Source organism: Sylvia atricapilla, chromosome 2 (assembly GCF_009819655.1).
Source record: "Sylvia atricapilla isolate bSylAtr1 chromosome 2, bSylAtr1.pri, whole genome shotgun sequence".
NCBI classification, from domain to species: Eukaryota; Metazoa; Chordata; class Aves; order Passeriformes; family Sylviidae; genus Sylvia; species Sylvia atricapilla.
Genome location: NC_089141.1, coordinates 74,300 through 82,551, shown reverse-complemented (window position 1 = coordinate 82,551; position 8,252 = coordinate 74,300). Strand labels below are relative to the sequence as shown.

Here is an 8,252-nt window from a genome sequence, read left to right as displayed (position 1 = left end):
GTGCCCGTGACCTCTAGTGACCTTTGACCCCGTGACCTCTAGTGACCTTTGACCTTTGACCCCGTGACCTCTAGTGACCTTTGACCTTTCACCCCGTGATCTCTAGTGACCTTTGACCCCGTGACCTCTAGTGACCTTTGACCCCGTGACCTCTAGTGACCTTTGACCCCGTGACCTTTGGTGTGACCCCAGGTGACATCAGCTGACCCCAGCTTACCCCAGGTGTGACCCACAGTGACCCCAGGTGACACCAGGTGACCCCAGGTGTGACCCCGAGTGACCCTGAGTGACCCCAAGTGACCCCAGGTGTGACTTCAGGTGATCCAAGGTGTGACCCCAGGTGACCCCAGGTGACCCCAAGTGTGACCCCGAGTGACCCCGAGTGACCCCAGGTGTGACCTCAGGTGACCCCAGGTGTGATTCCAGTTGACCCCAGGTGACCTTAGGTGTGACCCCGAGTGTGACCCCAGGTGACCCCAGGTGACCCCAGGTGTGACCCCTGGTGACCCCAGGAGTGACCCCCGAGTGACCCCAGGTGACCCAAGGCGTGACCCCGAATGACCCCAAGTGTGACCCCAGGTGTGATCCCAGGTGACCCCAGGTGTGACCTCAGGTGACCCCAGGTGTGACCCCGAGTGACCCCAGGTGACCCCAGTTTTGACCCCGAGTGACCCCAGGTGATCCCAGGTGACCCCAGGTGTGACCCCAGGTGTGACCCCGAGTGACTCCAGGTGACCCCAGGTGACCCGGAGTGACCCCAGGTGTGACCCCGAGTGACCCCAGGTGAACCCAGTTGTGACCTTGAATGACCATAGTGACCCCAGGTGTGACCCCGAGTGACCCCAGGTGTGACCCTGAGTGACCCCGAGTGACCCCAGGTGTGACCCTGAGTGACCCCAGGTGACCCCGGTTGTGACCTTGAATGACCATAGTGACCCCAGGTGTGACCCCAGGTGACCCCAGGTGTGACCCCGAGTGACCCCGAGTGACCCCAGGTGTGACTCAAGGTGACCCCAGGTGTGACCCCAGGTGTGACCCCGACTGACCTCAGGTGTGACCCCAGGTGACAAACATGGTGTCCTGGCCCTTTTCCCGCCTTTTTGGCCGCCATTTTGGAAAGGTCGAGCGCCGCGCGCCGCGCCGCCATTTTGGTTGTGGGTGAAGCCACTTCCGGTCGCGTCGCCATCTTTTTTGTGGCACCCCACTAAGGTCCCCGATTAGCTGTTTACTCAGGCGCCTGACTAAATCGACCGAATAAACCCAGCCGCGGCGCGGTTGAACCCCCAGCCCACGTCCGTACGTTCTGGAAACGGCGCGGAAAATTGCTCCCAGGCGGCGCCGTAGCCGGCTTTCCGCACAGGCAGTTGGGTAGACAAACATGGGGTCCTGGCCCTTTTCCCGCCTTTTTGGCCGCCATTTTGGAAAGGTCGAGCGCCGCGCGCCGAGCCGCCATTTTGGTTGTGGCACCCCACTAAGATCCCCCTATAGGTGTTTACTCAGGCGCCTGACTAAATCGACAGACTGAACCCAGCCGCGGCGCGGTTGAACCCGCAACCCACATCCGTACGTTCTGGAAACGGGACGGAAAATTGCCTCCAGGCGGCGCCGTGATCCGTGTCGCGCGCAGGCAGCCGGCTATCACGCACCCGGAGGTCCCTGCATTTTTCCCGCCATTTTGGCCTTGATCTTTGGACGGTCGGGCGGCAGCACTGCCCTCGAGCTCACAGCCCAGGGCTGCCGTGCGGCTCGCTGACGGGCACGGGGAGCAGCTGCAGTACCGCTCTCTGCCCACACGGTGGCAGCACCGCCTTGAGCGCAGCCCGGGGCTGCCGCGGGCTGGAGCTGCAGTACCGCTCTCTGCCCACACGGTGGCAGCACCGCCGCACAGCCCGGCCCGGGGCAGCGGCGCACAGCGGGAGGCAAAGAAGCGCGTGGCCAAAAATGCCCTTCCGAACATCCTCTGGAATAAACGACCCAAAAGACCCCCAACCGCAACTGCAAGAACCCAGCCATCAGCCAAACTGAAACCAAAAAGCCTTTCGTTTAAGCTATGTTCCAATATCTTTCTATTAATTTTTTATATTTCATTTATCATTACCATTCATCTTTTTTATTCATATCTATGTCTACTGCATATAATACATTATAAATATATTTAACATGTAGCCGTATATATTGTACTTATTTTTATTATTGATATTTTTTGTTATTTTTCTATTTTTGTTAATTATATTTTTCTATTTTTTTAACTTCTTTTTAATTCGTGTTTAACATATTAACAAATAAACAATATTTTAAACTAGATGAAATCATCAACCTAACACACCACTCTTAATTAGGATTAAATGCACCTGGGTCTCTAAAGGATCAAGATTTAATTTTTATTTGAAAATTACTGGCATATTTTCTCTTTCATTGTTTTGTTCTTGGGGGAGTGGTTGTGAGGGGGTTTTTTCCTTTGTTTTGGATTTCTTTGTTAATAAAATTATAAATAACGAGTCCAATTTCACCTAAAAATGCCAATTTATTAATAGACTTTTGTGAATCAGTATTTTGTGGAAAAAGCCAACAGCAATGGGACAGCATCTAGCCCCCGGGATTAAATGCTGGGTGCACACCTCAGGTGTGACTGCAAAGCCGCACCCCTCCCCGCTCACAGATTCTGCCCCAGACAGTCTCTGCTTGAGGAAAGAGGTTGCCTCTTTCTCTTGTCTACTCTGCAGTTGTTTTCAAATTTATATTTCTTTTCTTTTCCTCTGCTGCTCTGCTGATTGGGGCTCGGGGCAGAGCCGATACTTCTGATTAGTTTTTCGGGAACTGGGCATACCCACGGCCACGGGGCAGAGTGTGGATAAAGGCTCAGTCAGGCGAGGAGCATTGAGTCATTAGGAATGTCATCTCAGGAGAAGGCCCATCTCCTTCAGGGAACTCCTCCCTTTAGTTTGCAGATGGGGGGTTAACGTCATCCTGGAAACAATCACGGAGCTGCAGAATACTTTTATTTCAAAGAGACATAGGCATTAGATATCGTACGTGTTTTATACAGAATGTTTTACTAAAAGAACAAATTAATTCCACCATGGCTATAATAATAACCAAGGAGGTTCGGGGAGTTACAAAAGAAAGCGTCGACTTTGTTTTGTGGCTGCCTCTGAAATACACCCCGACATCAGGCTGCTGCTGGCGATTCTGTGCACGGGTGGGACGAGACCTGTTCGGGGGCTGAAAGGAATAAAAGGGCCCCGGGGGGTTCAGGGCTTTCTCCGTTCAGCTGTTTGACCCGAGCAGAAAACACGGAGCTTTTGCTGAACTGCGCCCTCCATTCTATCCACACGTCCAGGGCACGGGGAGGTCGTTTCTCAACTTCTTTCTTGCCAGCAGCCAAACTTCCACAGCCCCGGGGACAGAAAGAGTCTGGGGAAAACAGGAACAGAGAAAACATTAAAAAATAAAATAAAAATACATCAAATAAGAAACAAAATTAAATATAAAAAGGAAATAAAATTTAAAAGTAAAAAAATAAAATTAAAAATAAAAATAAATAAAATTGAATAAAAAACTAAAATTACTAAAAGTAATTAAAATTAGGTAAAAAAAAGAAAACTAAAAATTAAAATTAAAAAATAATAAGAAAAACGTTTTAAAAACACAACACTAACAAAAATAACAAAAAATAAACATAAAGAAGACAAAATGAAACATAATAAATAAAATACAAAATTAAATAAGTGCAGCTCTGCCCTCATGCCCCTGCCTAACACAGCCCCAGGAGTTTCCTGGATTATGCTGCAGTATGGAAAAAAACAAACCCCAGTGCCTCCCACAAACTAATGTTTTCTAGACAATGCCCAGTTTTGCTTGCAAACAAATTCTATCTTAGCAGGAAGCTCACTTTGGACGAGCAGCCACACGTGTGCCAAGGCAGGAAAGAACCACCCCACTGTGTCCCAGGAAGAGCAGCCAGGCCAGGACTGAAGTTTTAATGGGATTCATGGAATTACAAATGCAGCAAATTGAACTTTACAAAGAGACGAATCATTGCCATTAAACACTTGGCAAGCTTTCCTGGGAATTCACAGAATTCTGTGGGTACGGCGCTGAACAACGCCTGATTTACCAACATTAATGTGGTAAAGTTCCGTGGAAACGTGCCCTAAGATGTACCAAAATCCCAATCAGGATGGAAAACTAGCCTTTGCAATAAACGTTCCCTTCCTAAAACCAGAGAGAGGAGAAACATCAAATAAAAGGAAGGAATAATACCAAAATCCCAGCTTGCCTGGAAAACAAGCTCACAAATTCCTAACACTGAAATCTTTTGGCACAGTCATCGAGTCAGGGGAAGTTCATGGAATGATGATTTAAAATCTGCTTCCTCTGCTCTGATTTTAAAAGGAAGTGGGAGTTGAACAGGTCTACTTGCTCCTATCCAAGAGTCACCTGTAGTTTGTGGGAGTAGATGCAAAGAAACTCAAGACTCACTTCTATTTGACATCTGAAACTCTGTAGGGCAGGAATGTGTGGGGCAGAGAAATGAGGTCAGGATGTGGGGCAGGATAGGTGTAGGGCAGGATTATGTATGGGGCAGAGCTCAGGGAGAAAATCAGGGGTCAGAAAAATCCATGGGGCAGAGATCAGTGGGGCAGGAATGGGGGAAGGAACGTGTGGGGCAGAGCTGGGGGAGAGAAACAGAGCCAGGAAATCTACGGGGCAGGAAAATCCTTGGGTCAGGAATGTGTGGGGCAGAAAAATGGGGTCAGAGAAATCTGCAAGGCCAGAATGTGCAGGCAGGGAACATCATTCCCACACATTCCCTGCCCCACAGATGACAATCATGCCCCACATCCGGACCCCAGTCCCATAGATTTTCCAACCCTTTTTTTGTCCCCAGCTCTGCCCCACACATTCCTGACCCTGTTTTTCTTCCCCCAGCACCGCCCCACACAGCTCCTGGGGAGACCTGTTGTCTATGAAGTTATGTCTTAAAAATGAAGTTTTTAGTTTAGTAAAGATCAATTTTTGCTGCTAAAAATTAAGGAGGTGGCAGGGTGGTGTTGGTGCTTTACCTTCTGACATTAGAGGGTATTTGCAGTAAAAATTCATTATTGAAGCAGCTGACTTCAAAATAAGACTTAACCACACAGTCTCAAAATCAAGATATAAATCTCACAGCTATTAAAAAAACTGCTGTCTTGGGAGCCTGTAACTTACCAGTCCCTCAGGTTTTCACGAAGAAAACGCCAACCATATGACTTATTCCATAACTATTAATTTTAACCAGGTTGATGATTAAAACCTAGTAGAAAGCTTAAAAAATTAAAAAAAAAAATTTAAAACTCTGGGACAAAACTAATCATTTCCCCAAGTCCCCTCAGTGGGGAGCTGCATCAGGCCCAGGTGTCTGGTCCCGGGGCTGCTCTGTCAGGAATTTTATCCCTCTGCATCTGAAAGAAAATACAGACAAAAACCAATATGCTGCAGGGTAACCTGACAGCTCCAGACATCTCGTGGCAACCTGGGAATACCCTCGACAGGCCAGCTACACCCTACGTCACAAATTTCAAGTCCCCAGGACTTGTCCTATTACCCCTACACCCAGACTGAGCAGCAAGGCAGAGCAGCTCCGGCCCAAACACAGACACCCGTGACACAGGGCAGGACAAACGAGGGGACGCAACAGGGACAGAAATCTCTCGGCAAGAGGAACGACCAAGAGGACTCGGGATCAGATGACCGAGGTAAGACCGAGGGTGAGCTGACCAGGCTCAGAGAACCCTGCAGGAAGAAGATGACAACGGGATGATTATCCCAAGAAACGCGGAGATGGATGCCCGAGAATGCTACGGTCAGAACCCTCTACCTATCTTTGCATTCCTAAAAGACCTAGTCCTCCATAATGGATCGTGTCAGTGCACAGCTGTGGAGACAGCTCAGAACAAGACCTGAAAAGGCACCAGACCGGATGCTTGTGAAGAGAGATGGATTCTGGTGCGTGTCTGAGCAGCCGAGCCAAAGACACCTGGCCGAGGAACGCAGAGACCAGAGATGCTGAGAGCGATGCCAGGGTTTGGATAAGCCCCTCGAAGGGCGAAGGGAAAACGCTTGGAAGACAAAACACACAGAGTGCACAACAGACGAGTGACACGACACACGCCAGGACTGCTCTGCCCTGCTCACCGCAGCACAGGGATCAAAAATGAGATTTTCCCTTCCTGTAGCCTAAGGGGTCGCAGCTTGGACATCCCCGCCTCCAAACCCGACCCAAAAATCCCTCCCGTGATGACCCCTGCCCTGGCACCCTGATTTCATCCCCTCCACGAGCCGGAGCCCTCCACTTATCTCTCGGACATCTGAGGATGCAAATCCACGCCTCCGGGTGCCGAAGACGGCCGCCTCGCCCTCTGGGAAATTCCTGGTGTCACCGGGCTGCCGTCTCAGTCAGCTACAACAAAGATGACCCAACATGAATGCGCGATCTTAGCAGCACATCGGCCAAAAAGCAGCAATTCTGCTACTCACCATCTCCTAACGATGCCCGGGTCCTTGGGCCCCGTGCTTCGCCTGCGCCCAGAGGCCAACACCGATGTCACGGGCTGTGCCTGGGTGAAGAGCGGACAAGGTGACGTGGCATTGCTGAAACTCCAGGGGACCCTCGCTCCTCCTCCCCAACCTCCCCGAATCCTAACCCCAACCGTTCGGCCATTATACGAGCCTGGCTGGATGGTGCCTTCAAATGGAGAAGATCAAGGCTTCCTCACAGAGTCCTGAAATGCTCCCGGAGGGCTCACGAGCCAGGTGAACCAGGTCTGTAGTGCGGCGTCAGGTGACCACACAGCCTAAAACGCACAAGGGAGGAGGCTTAGAGTTCCACCAGCGGGTGAGGCAGGAGCAACAGCAACTGCTTCTGTCCACCCATCACCGCTCACCGTGTCCACTGCATCTTGAGTGCTGATATCCGGCTTCACCTCCTAAAACAAAGACAAAGAACAGCGCTGTAACATAACCACCATTTACACCTCCCGTGCAAACGCAAACGGGGACTGACCTTCTCGGGGGAGCCCCCTCACCCAGGATGGGGCTGCTCTGCCAGGGAATGCATCCAGCTGCATCTGAAAGAAAGTTAGGACACAGGTCAAAGTGGTGCAGGGTAACTTGACAGCTCCAGACATCTCGTGGCAACCTAGGCATACCCTCGGCAGGCCAGCTACACCCTACGTCACAAATTTCAAGTCCCCAGGACTTGTCCTATTACCCCTACACCCAGACTGAGCAGCAAGGCAGAGCAGCTCCGGCCCAAACACACACCGACACCCGTGACACAGGACAGGACAAGCGAGGGGACGCAACAGGGACAGAAATCTCTCGGCAAGAGGAACGACCAAGAGGACTCGGGATCAGATGACCGAGGTAAGACCGAGGGTGAGCTGACCAGGCTCAGAGAACCCTGCGGGAAGAAGATGACAATGGGATGAATTATCCCAAGAAACGCGGAGATGGATGCCCGAGAAGGCTACGGTCAGAATGCTCTACCTATCTTCGCATTCCTAAAAGACCTAGTCCTCCATAATGGATCGTGTCAGTGCACAGCTGTGGACACAGCTCAGAACAAGACCTGAAAAGGCACCAGACCGGATGCTTGTGAAGAGAGATGGATTCTGGTGCGTGTCTGAGCAGCCGAGTCAAAGGCACCTGGCCGAGGAACACAGAGACCAGAGATGCTGAGAGCGATGCCAGGGTTTTGATAAGCCCCTCGAAGGGCGAAGGGAAAACGCTTGGAAGACAAAACACACAGAGGGCACAACAGACAAGTGACACGACACACGCCAGGACTGCTCTGCCCTGCTCACCGCAGCACAGGGATCAAAAATGAGATTTTCCCTTCCTGTAGCCTAAGGGGTCGCAGCTTGGACATCCCCGCCTCCAAACCCGACCCAAAAATCCCTCCCGTGATGACCCCTGCCCTGGCACCCTGATTTCATCCCCTCCACGAGCCGGAGCCCTCCACTTATCTCTCGGACATCTGAGGATGCAAATCCACGCCTCCGGGTGCCGAAGACGGCCGCCTCGCCCTCTGGGAAATTCCTGGTGTCACCGGGCTGCCGTCTCAGTCAGCTACAACAAAGATGACCCAACATGAATGCGCGATCTTAGCAGCACATCGGCCAAAAAGCAGCAATTCTGCTACTCACCATCTCCTAACGATGCCTGGGTCCTTGGGCCCCGTGCTTCGGCCGCGCCCAGAGGCCAACGCC

The 8,252-nt window shown here is 51.2% G+C and overlaps 2 long non-coding RNA genes across 2 annotated transcripts; both read right to left on the bottom strand.

Annotated features, from left to right (window-relative positions):
* Window positions 1–2,982: 2,982 nt before the first annotated feature.
* On the bottom strand, window positions 2,983–4,387 carry LOC136373586 (uncharacterized). Its single transcript, XR_010745677.1, has 2 exons — window positions 3,893–4,387; window positions 2,983–3,414 (listed from the first exon to the last, which is right to left on the bottom strand). It is a non-coding gene; the product is annotated as an uncharacterized lncRNA (long non-coding RNA).
* Window positions 4,388–5,706: 1,319 nt separating this feature from the next.
* On the bottom strand, window positions 5,707–8,035 carry LOC136375194 (uncharacterized). Its single transcript, XR_010746044.1, has 3 exons — window positions 6,927–8,035; window positions 6,520–6,836; window positions 5,707–6,442 (listed from the first exon to the last, which is right to left on the bottom strand). It is a non-coding gene; the product is annotated as an uncharacterized lncRNA (long non-coding RNA).
* Between the last annotated feature and the right edge of the window lie 217 nt (window positions 8,036–8,252).